The 13034-nt window shown below is 37.4% G+C and overlaps 1 non-coding gene across 1 annotated transcript; it reads left to right on the top strand.

Annotated features, from left to right (window-relative positions):
- Positions 1-10532: 10532 nt before the first annotated feature.
- LOC111822917 (U6 spliceosomal RNA) lies at positions 10533-10638 on the top strand. The gene has a single exon (XR_002825997.1). It is a non-coding gene; the product is annotated as a U6 spliceosomal RNA (small nuclear RNA).
- Positions 10639-13034: the final 2396 nt, after the last annotated feature.

Here is a 13034-nt window from a genome sequence, read left to right as displayed (position 1 = left end):
TATATGTCTATGAGGTCAAGTTGGCTGATTGTGCCCTTTAGGTCTTCTGTATCTTTTCTGAGTTTCTTTTTAGATGTTCTGTTCTTTACTGACAGTGGTGTGTTGAAGTCTCCTACTATTATTGTGGAACTGTTAATTTCTCTTTTCAGTGCTGTTAGAGTTTGTTTTATGTATTTTGGAGTCCTGTCATTGTGTGTGTAGATGTTTATTATGGTTATGTCTTCATGCTGGATAGTCCCTTTAATCATTATATAGTGCCCTTGTTTGTCTTTTTTGGTGGATTTTGTTTTAAAGTCTATTTTATCTGAGATTAATATTGCCACTCCTGCTCTTTTTTGCTAATTGTTTGCTTCATATATTTTTTCCCAACCTTTGATTTTTAATAAATTTACATCTTTGTTTCTAATGTGTGTCTCTTGTAGACAGCATATTGATGGATCCTGTTTTTTTTATCCATTCTGTCAATCTCCATCTCTTTATGGGTGCATTGAGGCCATTTACATTCAGTGTAATTGATAGATGTGAGTTTACTGCTGTCATTTTTTAGTGCTTTTTTTGTGGTGCTAACGTTTTCTTTGTTCCTCTTACTCTCCTGTGCTGAATTCCTTTTGTTTGTGGATTTTTTTCATTTCTTTAGTTTTTGTAGGTTTTGTTTTTACTGAGACTATATGTTTTTCCTCTATTTTTATGAGTAGGTTTGTTAAGTTTCTTTGTGGTTACCGTGAAATTTACCCTTATCTTTCTAAGTTTGAAGCAGTCTATTATTACTTGGTATTGCCTTGCCTTCCTCTGCATTAGAAGGTTCTATACCTACACTGTTTTTTCCCTCTTTTATTGTTCTGATGTTGCTGTTATTTTCAGATTAATTGCTCTGATTCCCTGTTGTATTTCTTTTGGTTTTGAATAGTCCTTGAGAGCTCATTTCCTAGATTGGTATCTGGTTGGTACGATCCTGTGTCCTAGATTCAATCTGTGAGCTGAAGTTGTTTGCGCTCAGATCGAAGCCCTCCCTTTAATAATTCTTGTAAGTTTTGTTTGGTTTTTACATACTCCCTGTTTATCTGGAAATGTCCTAATTTCATCATCATATTTGAATGAGAGTTTTGCGGGATATATTATTCTTGGCTGGCAATTTTTTTCTTTAGAGGTTTTATATATGTCATCCCATTGCCTTGTTGCATGCATGGTCTCTGCTGAATAATCTGAGTTTAGTCTTATTGTTTCTCCTCTGTATGTGACCTCTTGTTTTTCACGAGCTGCTCTCAGGATTCCTTGTCTTTGGTTTTAGCGAGTGTGGGTATGATATGCCTTGGTGATTTTCTTTTGGGGTCTATCCTATATGGGGTTCGTTGAGCTTCTTGGATGGCCAGCTTTTCATCTTTCAGGATATTGGGAAGTTTTCTGTCAGCAGTTCTTCAATGATCTTCTTTGTGTTTTCTGTTTTATCCCCCTGTTCTGGAACTCCAATCACTCACAAACTTTTGCTTTTGATTGTATCCCACATAATTCTCAGGATCTCTTCATTTTTCTTCGTTTTTTTTTTTTTGAGTTTTCCTCAAACAGAGTTGTATCCAAGTGTTTGTCTTCAATTTCGCTGATCCTGTCTTCCACCGTTTCAAATCTTCTCCTCAGTCCTTCTATGATGCTGTCCATTTCTGAAATCTTGTTTCTCTTTTGAATTTCTAATTGTTGTTTTTGTATGATTTCTAGTCGTGCATTTATTTTGGCATTTTGTTCCTGCATTATTTTCCTGAATTCTTCCATTTTTTTTTGTCTGTATCTTCCATGAATTTTTCTGCCTTTTCCATGAATTTGTCTATTTTTTCCCCATTTTTGTCCGCCTTTTGCTTCAACTCTTGGATAATTCTGAACATTAGAGATTTGAATTCCCTATAAGGTAGTTCTAGTGCCTCTTCTTGTACTGGAAAGTCATCTGGTGTTGTATTTTGGATGCCTACTGGAACCATCCTGTCCTGTTTGTTTAAATGTTTTGATATTGTCTGCTGTCTTCAGGGCATTCAGTAGTTATTTTTCTCGGTTATTGACTGTAGATTTGTTTCCTACTTTTTTTTTAAATTTGGCTATGTCTGAGCAGGTGTGCTGTGTGTTCTTTGTTGTTTTCTCGTCTTTGGGCATAATTCTTTTCACCTCCTCCAATTGGCAGGGTCAGTCGCTCAGATATGGTACAGCAGGGCAGGTCTAGCTGAAGAGGAGTTGCTGGGATGGGTTGTTTGTGGCACTTACTACAGCCACCAGGGTGGGTCGGTAATCAGTGCAGGGCAGGTTCCGGTAGGCCGTGCCTGTGCTGCTTGGTGGTGTGATGTTAAGTGCACGGTGCAGGTAGGCAGGATGGAGGGGGGAGATCGTGATGTGTGGAGCTAAGATGGGTATGGGAGAGAGGAGAGAGGAACAGGAGCCAAAAACATACAATCAGACAAAAAAGAGTGCTAGGGGAACTTGTCGTTGGAGTGGAGAGATGAGAGACTATGACATGGAGAAAAACAAAAAGGAGAAGAAGAAGAAAAAAATGAATAAATAAAAATAAGAAAGAAAAAAGAAAAGAAAAGCTCTCGGGATCCCACCGGTGCAGCTAAGAGGTCTGGGGAAGTTGCTTCCAGGCTGTGAAGTACAGCCTGCCTAGAAGGCGTAAAGGTGTCACTCAGCACCTGGTATCCTGGGTACAGTTAGAGAAGGAAGGTATAGAGAGACGAGAAACTGAGTAATGAAGAAAGACAAAAAAGTGAAAAGAGGGAAAAGAAAACAGAACAATTAGAAAAAAAAAGAACAAGAAAAATCCCCCCCAAAACAGAAAAAAAAAAACGCAAAAAAAGAAATGTCCTCAGGGATCCCTCTGGGCGTCTGCGCAAACTGAGGGGGTAGGTTCCGAGCCGCGCAGTACTGTCCGGCTAGAACGGGCTCCCAATTCAAGAAAAGAAAAAACAAACAAACAAACAATTCAAAACAAACAAACAAAAAAGTCCCAGTGTCCCACCAGCATGGCAGCATGGACTGGGAACCATTTTCACATTCGAGCGGAGTTTCACAGCCTTTCAGAAAGAAGCAAAGATGGCACACGGAGCCAGGCGTTTGAGTGAAAGGAGGTGGAGGTGGTGACAGGTAAGGAAAAAATCAAAGGAAGCAGAAAAAAGCAACACCAGCAGCTAACAAATGGCACTCAGGGAGTTGGCTAGTGTGGGCGGGTGGATTCCAAGCAGCCGGTGCTTCCCGGCCAAGAGATTGTGGTTGCGGGAAGCAGAGGAGGCCAAGTGGGGGTTAAGAAGTATGGGGGGTGGGAAAGTGTATATCAATGGTTACTAGTTGTTCTGTCTCCTGCTGGAAGCTCCGTGAAGCTGCTTTCTTGTACCGCTTGTTTGCTGGTCTCTGATAGGAGTCCAAGATGGTGGATCCGTGCTGCATTAGCTGATGGGGACCTCTGCATGTATTTCTCCTCGCTCTCTGTTCTCTGTCAGTTTCTTATTCCATTTGGTGCTTGGCTGAGTACTTTTTCTCTTCATTTGATGCTTAGGGTTTCAGGACTGCTGTTTTCTCTGGTTGGCTTAGTTTTTCAGATCTTTGCTGTGGAGGGACTGCATGGTGCTTCTGCCTAGAGCGCCGTGTTGCCTGGAAGTCTGCTTTCATTTGTTTTGAGTAAATTTATAGGAATGAAAATCCTGAATTGTATGGTCGATGTATGTTTAACTGTAAGAAACTGCTAAACTCTTTTCCAGTGTGATTGTTCCACTTCATTCCCACCAGCATTGCATGAGAGTTCCAGTTTCTTCACATACTTGCCAACACTTGAAATGTTAGTCTTTTTAATTTTAGCCATTTTAATAAGTGTGTAGTGCTGCCTAATTGTGGTTTTAATTTGCATTTCCCTAATGGCCAATGATGTTTAGCAGTTTTTCATGTTGTTATTTATTATCTGTATATCTTCTATAGTGAAATATCTGTCAGATTTTTTTCCCATTTTAAAAACTGGGTGGTTTGATTCCTTATTATTGAGTTTTTTTTTTTAAATTGTGCATTAGGTGAAAGTTTACAGAGAAAATTACTTTCCCATTAGATAGTTTGTACAAAAAGTATTTCATGACCTTTGTTTCATTTCCTGCAATGTGTCAACACTCTCCCCATTTCTGCCCTGGGTTCTTTACTATTCTGGATAAACCTTAAAAAAAAATCTGCTGCTGTCAAGTTGATGCCAACTCATAGCAACCCTACAGGACAGAGTAGAAATCCCCCTAAGATTTCCAAGGAGCAGCTGGTGGATTTGAACTGCTGACCTTTTGGTTAGCAGCTGAGCTCTTAACCACTGTGCCACCAGGGCTCCTCATATTCTGGATACAATTACTATATTATATACATGCTGTGCAAAGATTTTTCTCCCAGTCTTTGGCTTGACTTTTCATTTTTGTGGAGTGAAGAATTAACTTTACCTAAAATATTTGGGCTTTGTCCCCAGTTCCTGGGAGGTAACCTCTAAACTGTTTGAATTTCCCCAGTGATTGGAGTGTCCTTGTTCTTCATGGAGGGCTCCTGGGCCATACCTGATTGTTTATGCTAACAAGATGACTCATGATGGGGGCTGGTCAGAAAGACCCACCAAGTGATATCAGCCCAACCTCCAGAGGGTAGGGGGAGATGAAAATTGAGTTCAATCATGTGGCCGATGATTTAATTAATCATGCCTATGTTATGTTCTGCTACAAAAGAACTATTTAAAATGTTAAAAATCAAAGACATCACTTTGAGGATTAAGGTGTGCCTGATCCAAGCCGTGGTATTTTCAATCGCCTCATATGCATGTGAAAGATGGACAATGAATAAGGAAGACCGAAGAAGAATTAATGCCTTTGTATTATGGTGTTGGTGAAGAATATTGAATATACTATGGACTGGCAGAATGAACAAATTTGTCTTGGAAGAAGTACAGCCAGAGTGCTTCTTGGAAGCAAGGATGGTGAGACTTCGTCTCACATACATTGGACATGTTATCAGGAGGGACCAGTCCCTGGAGAAGGACATCATGCTTGGTAAAGTAGAGGGTCAGCAAAAGAGAGGAAGACCCTCAAGGAGATAGATTGACACAGTGGCTACAACAATGGGCTCAAACATAGCAATGATTGTGAGGATGGCACAGGACTGGGCAGTGTTTCCTTCTGTTGTACATAGGGTTGCTATGAGTCGGAACTGACTCGACAGCTATGAGTCGGAACTGACTCGACAGCACCTAACAACAACAAACAACGTGTTATGAAACCCTAATAAAAACTCTGAGCACTCAAAGCTTGAGTGAGCTTCCCTGACTGACAATACATCGAAGCATCACATCATGCACATCAGGTAACACATCTTGACTCCTTAGGGACAGGACACAGAAGCTTCATATTTGGGACCCTCCCAGACTTTACCTTAATGGGTCTCTTCTTTTGGCTAGTTGTAATTTGTATCCTTTTTGCCATAATAAAACTCCAACCATAATTATAGTATTTCCCTGAGTCTGTGAGTTGTTCTAGTGATTTATCAAATCCTATAGGGTAGTGGGAACTCCCTAATTTGTAGCCAGGTGGTCAGAAGTTTGAGTGTCCTGGGAATCTCCAAGCTTATTGTTGGTGTCCTGAGAGGGTAGTGGGAACCTCTGAATTTACAGTCAGTCGGTCAGATGTGAGGGTGGCCCTGGGAGCCCTCTAACTTATGGCTGGTATTCTGAGGGAATAGTGGGAATTTGTAACCGATTGGTCAGAAGTGCAGACGGCCTGGGAACCCTTGAGCTTGAAGCTGGTGTCTGAAGTGAGGACAGTCTTGTGGAAGATTGTGCCCTTAACCTGTGAATTTTGGCCTCTCCAAGTAGTTAGGGTCAGAAGAACTGATTTTGCAATTTTCATAACAGTATCTTTAGTATTATAATGAAATGTGCAAAGACCTGGAGTTAGAAAACCAAAAGGGAAGAATGTGGCTGGTATGTCTCGAGCTGGAAGAACTGAAGAGAAAATTCAAGCCTCTGTGGGCAAGAACTTGAATGACACAGGAAGTATCAAAAGAAATTGGAAGGAAAGCAGTGTCACTGTACCAAAAAGAACTGGTTGATGTTCAACCATTTCAGGAGGTAGCATATGAACAAGAACTGCAGGCACTGAAGGAAGAAGTTCAAGCTGCACTGAAGGTATTGGCAAAAAACAAGGCTCTAGGAATTGCTAAGATACCAATTGAGATACTTCAGTAAACGGATGCAACGCTGGAAGCACGTATTGTCTGTCAAGAAATTTGGAAGACAGCTACCTGGCCAACCAACTGAAAGAGATCCATATTTGTACCCATTCCAAAGAAAGGCAATCAAACAAAATGTGGAAATTATCAAACAATGTCATTAATATCACACACTAGTTTGAGCTCTATTCGTCTGGAGCAATAGAGGAAGAAGGAGAGTCAGGAACAGGAGGAGGAAATGAAATGTGTGGCTAATTGCCTTCATGAACAACTGCCTCCTTTGCCATGAGATCCGAAGAACTGGATGGTGTTCGGCTACCATTACTGAACATTTTGATCAAAGATTCTATAGAAGAATCCTGATAAAAAGGGGGAAAATGCAGAATAGAATTTCAAATTCTCATGGACTTCAGACTTTCTAGAGCAATGGAGGCTGAATGAACCTCTGAAACTAATGCCCTGAGATAATCTTTAAATCAAAAATATCCTCTAAAGTCTTAAAACCAAACAGTAGCTCAGCTTAACTAGTAAAAAATGTCTGCCTTGAGCATTGTGTTTTTTAAAGATCTATCTATATTGCATCAAATTGACAACAGCAACTCAAAAGATTAGCGGAACCTTAGGGGGAAGTGAGTTTATGTTAATGGGGGAGGAACAACTCAGAAAAGGAGGGTGAGAATGGTTGCACAACTTGAAGAATGTAATCAATGTCACTGAATTGTACATGTGAAATTGTTGAATTGGTGTATGTTTTGCTATGTATATTTTCAATAACAATAAAAATACAATAAATTATTTAAAAAAATCACATGCTAGCAAAGTTTTGCTAAAGATAATTTAAAAATTACCGTATTAGTACATCGACAGGGAACTGCCGGAAGTTCAAGCCAGATTCAGAAGAGGGTGTGGAATGAGGGATATCATTGCTGATGTCAGATGGATCTTGGCGAAAATCAGAGAATATCAGAAAGATGTTTACCTGTGTTTTATTGACTACCCGAAGGCATTCAACTGTGTGGATCACATAAAATTACAAATAACATTACAAAGAATGAGAATCCCAGAACACTTAAATGTGCTTGTGTGGAATCTGTACATGAATCAAGAGGCAGTCCTTGAAAGAGAATAAGGGGATACTTTGTGGTTCCAAACCGGAAAAGGTGTGCGGCAGGGTTGTATCTTTTCACCTTATTTATTCAATCTGTATGCTGAACAAATAGCCACGAACTGGACTATATGAAGAAGAACATGGCATCAGGACAGGAAGAAGACTCATTAACAACCTGTAATACGCAGCTAACACAGCCTTGCTTACCAAAAGTGAAGATGACTTGCAGCACTTACTGATGAAGGTCAAAGACTACAGCCTTCACTATCGGTTATGCCTGAACGTGAAGAAAAAATGCTCACAACCAGACTGATAAACAACATCACGATAAGCGAAGAGAAATTTGAAGTTGTTAATGATTTCATTCTACTTGGATCAATAATCAAGGTCCATGGAAGCAGCAGTCAAGAAATCAAATGACATTGAGTTTGAGAAATCTGCTGCAAAAGAGGAGCGAGGCCTGGTGGCGCAGTAGCAAAAGACTTCTTTAAAGTTTTAAAAGCAAACTGGTTGCTTTGATTACTAAGGTGAACCTGACCCAAGGCATAGTCTTTTCAATTGACTTGTATACATGCGAAAGCTGGACGATGAAAAAGGAAGACAGAAGAAGAATTGATGCATTTGAATGGCAATGTTGGCAAAGAATATTGAATACCATGCACTCCCAGAAGAACGAACAAATCAGTCAGTCTTAAAAGATATACAACCAGAATGCTCCTTAGAAGCAAGGATGGCAAGACTTCGGCTTGCTTACTTTGGACATGTCATCAGGAAAGACCAATTGCTAGAAAAAGGACATCATGTTTGGTAATAGAGACTCAGCAAAAACAAGGAAAACCCTCAAGGAGATGGATTGACACAATAGCCACAACAATGTGCTCAAACATACCAACGATCATGAAGATGGCACAGGACTGGGTAACTTTTCGTTTTATTCTACGTTAAGGTCACCATGAGTTGGAGCCGATTTGATGGCAACTAACAACAATATCTTTTTGAAAAACAAAACTTTCTAATTTTGATGAAGTTCAAGTTATCAATGCTTCTTTTATATCTACGCTTTTTGTGTTCTTCTAAGAACTTCTCCTATGATTTCTTCAATAGATTTTTATAGTTTTCGGTTTTACATTTAGGTTTATGGTCCATCTTGTGTTAATATTTCTATATGTTGTGAGGTAATTGTCAAGGTTCAATTTTTTTTTTTTTACATATGGCTATCCAATTGTTCTAGTACCATATATCGAAGACTATTCTTTCCCCATTGAATTGCATTTATATCTTTGTTGAAAATCAATTGACCATATGTGTGTGGTCTATTTCTTGACTCTCTTCTTTTTCATTGATTTTACACCAATACCACACCATGTTGATTACTGTAGCTTGAAATTAGGTAGTGTAAATCCTCTGGGTGGTGCTAACGTTTCACTTGCTTGGTTGCTAAGCAAAAGGTTGGAGGTTTGAGTCTACTAGAGGCACTTTGGAAGAAAGGCCTGGAGATCTACTTCCAAAAAATCAGCCATTGAAAACTGTACAGTTCTACTCTGACATACATGGTGTCACCATGAGTCGGAATTCACTCGATGGCAACTGGTACTGGTAAGTCCCCAAACTTTGTTCTTTTTCAGAGTTGTTTTGGCTGTTCCAGGTCCTTTACATTTCCATATAAATTTTAGAATCAGGTTGTTAATTTACACATCTTAGCAATATTGAATCTTCCAGTCTGTGAACGTAGGATATCTCTCCATTTATTTAGATATTTAATTACTCTCAGGAATGTTTTGTAATTTTCAATGTATGAGTCTTGCATATCTTTTGTCAAATTTATCCCTAAGTATTTTATATTTTGTGATACTATTGTAAATAGTATCCTTTATTTCAATTTCTGACTGTTAATTGCTAGTATATAGGAATAGTTGATTTCTGTACCCTTCAACCTTGAAAAACTCATTTGGTAGTTTTGTAGATTCCTGAGAATTTTCTACATAATGTCAGATGTGAAAAAGACAGTTTTACTTCTTCCTTGGTATTCTGTATACCTTTTATTTGTTTTCTTACTATATTGCAAGGGCACAATGTTGAATAGAAGTAGGGAATTCAGACATTCTTGCCTTTTTGCCAATCTTAAGGAGAAAGCATTCTGTCTTCCCCCATTGATTATGATGTTACCAAAAACAAAAACAAAAAAAACCAAACCCATTGCCTTTGAGTCGATTCTGACTCATAGTGACCCTATAGGACAGAGTAACTGCCTCATGGAGTTTCCAAAGAGTGGCTGGTGGATTTGAACTGCCGACCTTAGCTGCCTTTTATCAGGTTGAGGATATTTTCTTCTATTCCTAGTTTGGTGAGATTTTTTATCATGAATGGGTGTTGAATTTTTTCAAGTGCTTTTCTGCCTCAGTTGACACGGTCCTACAGATTTTATTTTTATTCCGTTAATATTTTAAATTACATTGATTGATTTTGGAATATTAAACCAACTTTTGATTCCTTAGATAAAACCTCACTTGGTTATGATGATCTACTTATATATTATTGGATTCTACTTGATAAATCTTTGTTAAGAATTTTGTGTATATGTTCATGAAGAATATTGGTCTGTAGTTTTCTTTATTTGTAATTTCTTTTTCTGATTTTATCATCAGTTTAATTCTGGCCTCACAGAATGGGTTGTGTAATGTTTCTTCCTCTTCACTTTTCTGGAAGAGTTTACGTAGAAGTGATATTTTTTCCTTAAATTTTTGGTAGAATTCATTAATGAAGCCAATTCGGCCTTAAGTTTTCATTATGGGAAGGTTTTAAACTACAAATTTAATTTATATGTGTTTATTCAGGTTATTTATTCCTTTTGGGGTGAGATTTAGTAGTTTATGTATTTCAAGGAATATGTGTATTTATTCTAAGTTGTTGAATTTATTGGCATCAAGTTGTTCATAATATTCCATTGTTGTTCTTTTAAAGCCTGTGAGATCTGTAGTACTGTCCCCTCAGTCATTACTGATATCTTTTTTACCTGATCATTTTGCCTAGGATTTTTTTAAACCACCTATGGCATTTTATTTTAGAAATTTCTATGTATTACATAGGTATTAACTTCCCTCCTCTCACTCTTACCCCTCCAACAAAACAGGAAGATTTTAAAAAACAAAACAAAACCTCAACATATAAAAATCTCTTATCTAGTTTCTCTAAAGTCTTAGGTTAAAAAAACAAAACAGTGCTTGCTTCCACAGCACATTTACTAAAACTGGATGATACAGAGAAGATTAACGTGGCCCCTGTGTAAGGATGACACACAAATTCATGAAGCATTCCATATTTTTACACCAACCTAGGAAATGAACTCTCAAGGACTACTCAAAACCAAAACATTTACAACAGGGAACCAGAGAGGTTAATCTGCAAATGACAACAACGTCACAACAATAAAAGTAGGAATAAACAGTGTAGGTATAGAACTTTCTAATGGACAGGAAGGCAAGGTGATACCAAGAATAATATTATAATAGAATAATATTCAATATAATAATAATATAATATTCAAACCTAGGACTATAAAGGTAAACTTTAAAGTAACCAAAAGAAAGTTAACAAACCTACTCATCAAAATAAGGAAAAAAAAACATAAAGTCCCAGTAAAAACAAAGCCTATAAAAACAAAAGAAATGAAAAAAAAATCACAAATAAAAGGAATTCAGCAGAGGAGAATAAAAGGAACAAAGAAATCATCAGGACCACAAAAAAAAGCACTACAAAATGACAGCAATAAACTCACACCTATCAATAATTACTCTGAATGTAAATGGCCTAAATGCACCCATAAAGAGACAGAGAGTGACAGAATGGATTAAAAAAACAGGATCCATAAATACACTGTCTACAAGAGACACACCTTAGAAACAAAGACATAAATTTATTAAAAATCAAAGGATAGAAAAAAATATATCAAGCAAACTGCCCACAAAAAAGAGCAGGAGTGGCAATACTAACCTCAGATAAAATAGAGTTTAAAACAAAATCCACCATAAAAGACAAAGAAGGGCACTATATCATGATTAAAGGGACGATCTATCATGAAAACATAACCATAAAAATATTTACACACTCAATCACAGGGCTCCAAAATACATAAAACAAACTTTAACAGCACTGAAAAGAGAAATTGACAGTTCCACTATAATCATAGAAGACTTCAACACACCACTCTCAGTAAAGGACAGAACATCTAGAAAGAAACTCAACAAAGATACAGAAGATCTAAAGGCCACAATCAGCCAAATTGAACTCATAGACATATATAGAGCACTCCATCCAACAGCTGCAAAGTACACATCCTTTTTCAATGCACATGGAATGTTTTCCAGAATAGATCACATCTTAGGCCACAAAGCAACCCTCAACAAAATCCAAACATTAAGATATACAAAGTTATCTTCTCTGATCACAACCCCATCAAAGTAGAAATTAAACAACAGAAGAGCAAGGAAAAAAATCAATTACATGGAAACTAAATAATATTCTGCTTAAAAACCATTGGGTAATAGAAGAAATCAAAGACCAAATAAAAAAATTCCTAGAATCAAATGCAAATGAAAACACATCATACCAAAACCTTTGGGACACAGCAAAGGCAGTGCTCAGAGGTCAATTTATAGCAATAGATGCACACATCAAAAAAGAAGAAAGGGAGAAAATCAGAATATTAGCTACACAACTCGAACAAATAGAAAGAGAAGAGAAAAAGAAGCCTACAGCCACCAGAAAAAGGAAATAATAAAGATCAGAGCAGAAATCAATGAAATAGAGAATAGAAAAACAATAGAAAGAACCAACAAAACCAAAAATTTGTTCTTTGAAAGGATCAACAAAATCGACAAACCACTAGCCAAATTGAGAAAAGAAAAACAGGGGAGGACGCAAATAACCCAATTAAGAAGTGAAATGGGTGACATTACAACAGACCCAACTAAAACAAAAGGATCATAAGAGTATTATGAAAAACTATACTCCAACAAATTTGAAAATCTAGAGGAAATGGATAAATTTCTAGAAACACACTACCTACCAAAACTATCACAAATTGATGTTGAAAATCTGAACAGACCCATAACAAGAGATGAGATTGAAAAGGTAATAAAAAAAACTCCCAACAAAAAAAAAGCCCTGGCCCAGATGGCTTCACTGGAGAATTCTACCGAACATTCAGAGAAGAGCTTACACCAGTAGTACTCAAATTATTTCAGAACATAGAAAAGGAAGAGATACTTCCAAATTCATTCTGTGAAGCCAGCATAACCCTGATACCAAAACCAGGCAAAGACACTACAAAAAAGAAAATTACAGACCAGAATCTCTCATGAATATACATGCAAAAATTCTCAACAAAATTCTAGCCAATAGCATTTAGCATCATATCAAAAAAAAAAATAATACACCACAACCAAGTAGGATTCATACCAGGTATGGAAGGATGGTTCAACATTAGAAAGTCAATCGATGTAATCCACCACATAAATAAAATAAAATAAAATAAAAGAATCACACGATCATCTCAATTGATGCAGAAAAGGTATTCGACAAAGTCCAACACCCATTCCTGATAAAAACGCTGAATAAAATAGGTACAGAAGGGAAATTCATCAACATAATAAAGGGCATCTATACAAAACCAACAGCCAACATCATTCTTAATGGAAAGAGGCTGAAAACATTCCCCTTG

Source organism: Trichechus manatus, unplaced genomic scaffold (assembly GCF_000243295.1).
Source record: "Trichechus manatus latirostris isolate Lorelei unplaced genomic scaffold, TriManLat1.0 scaffold00233, whole genome shotgun sequence".
In the NCBI taxonomy this organism is placed as follows: Eukaryota; Metazoa; Chordata; class Mammalia; order Sirenia; family Trichechidae; genus Trichechus; species Trichechus manatus.
Note: the sequence above shows the minus strand (reverse complement) of the source record. Positions and strands in the feature narration are given on the sequence as shown.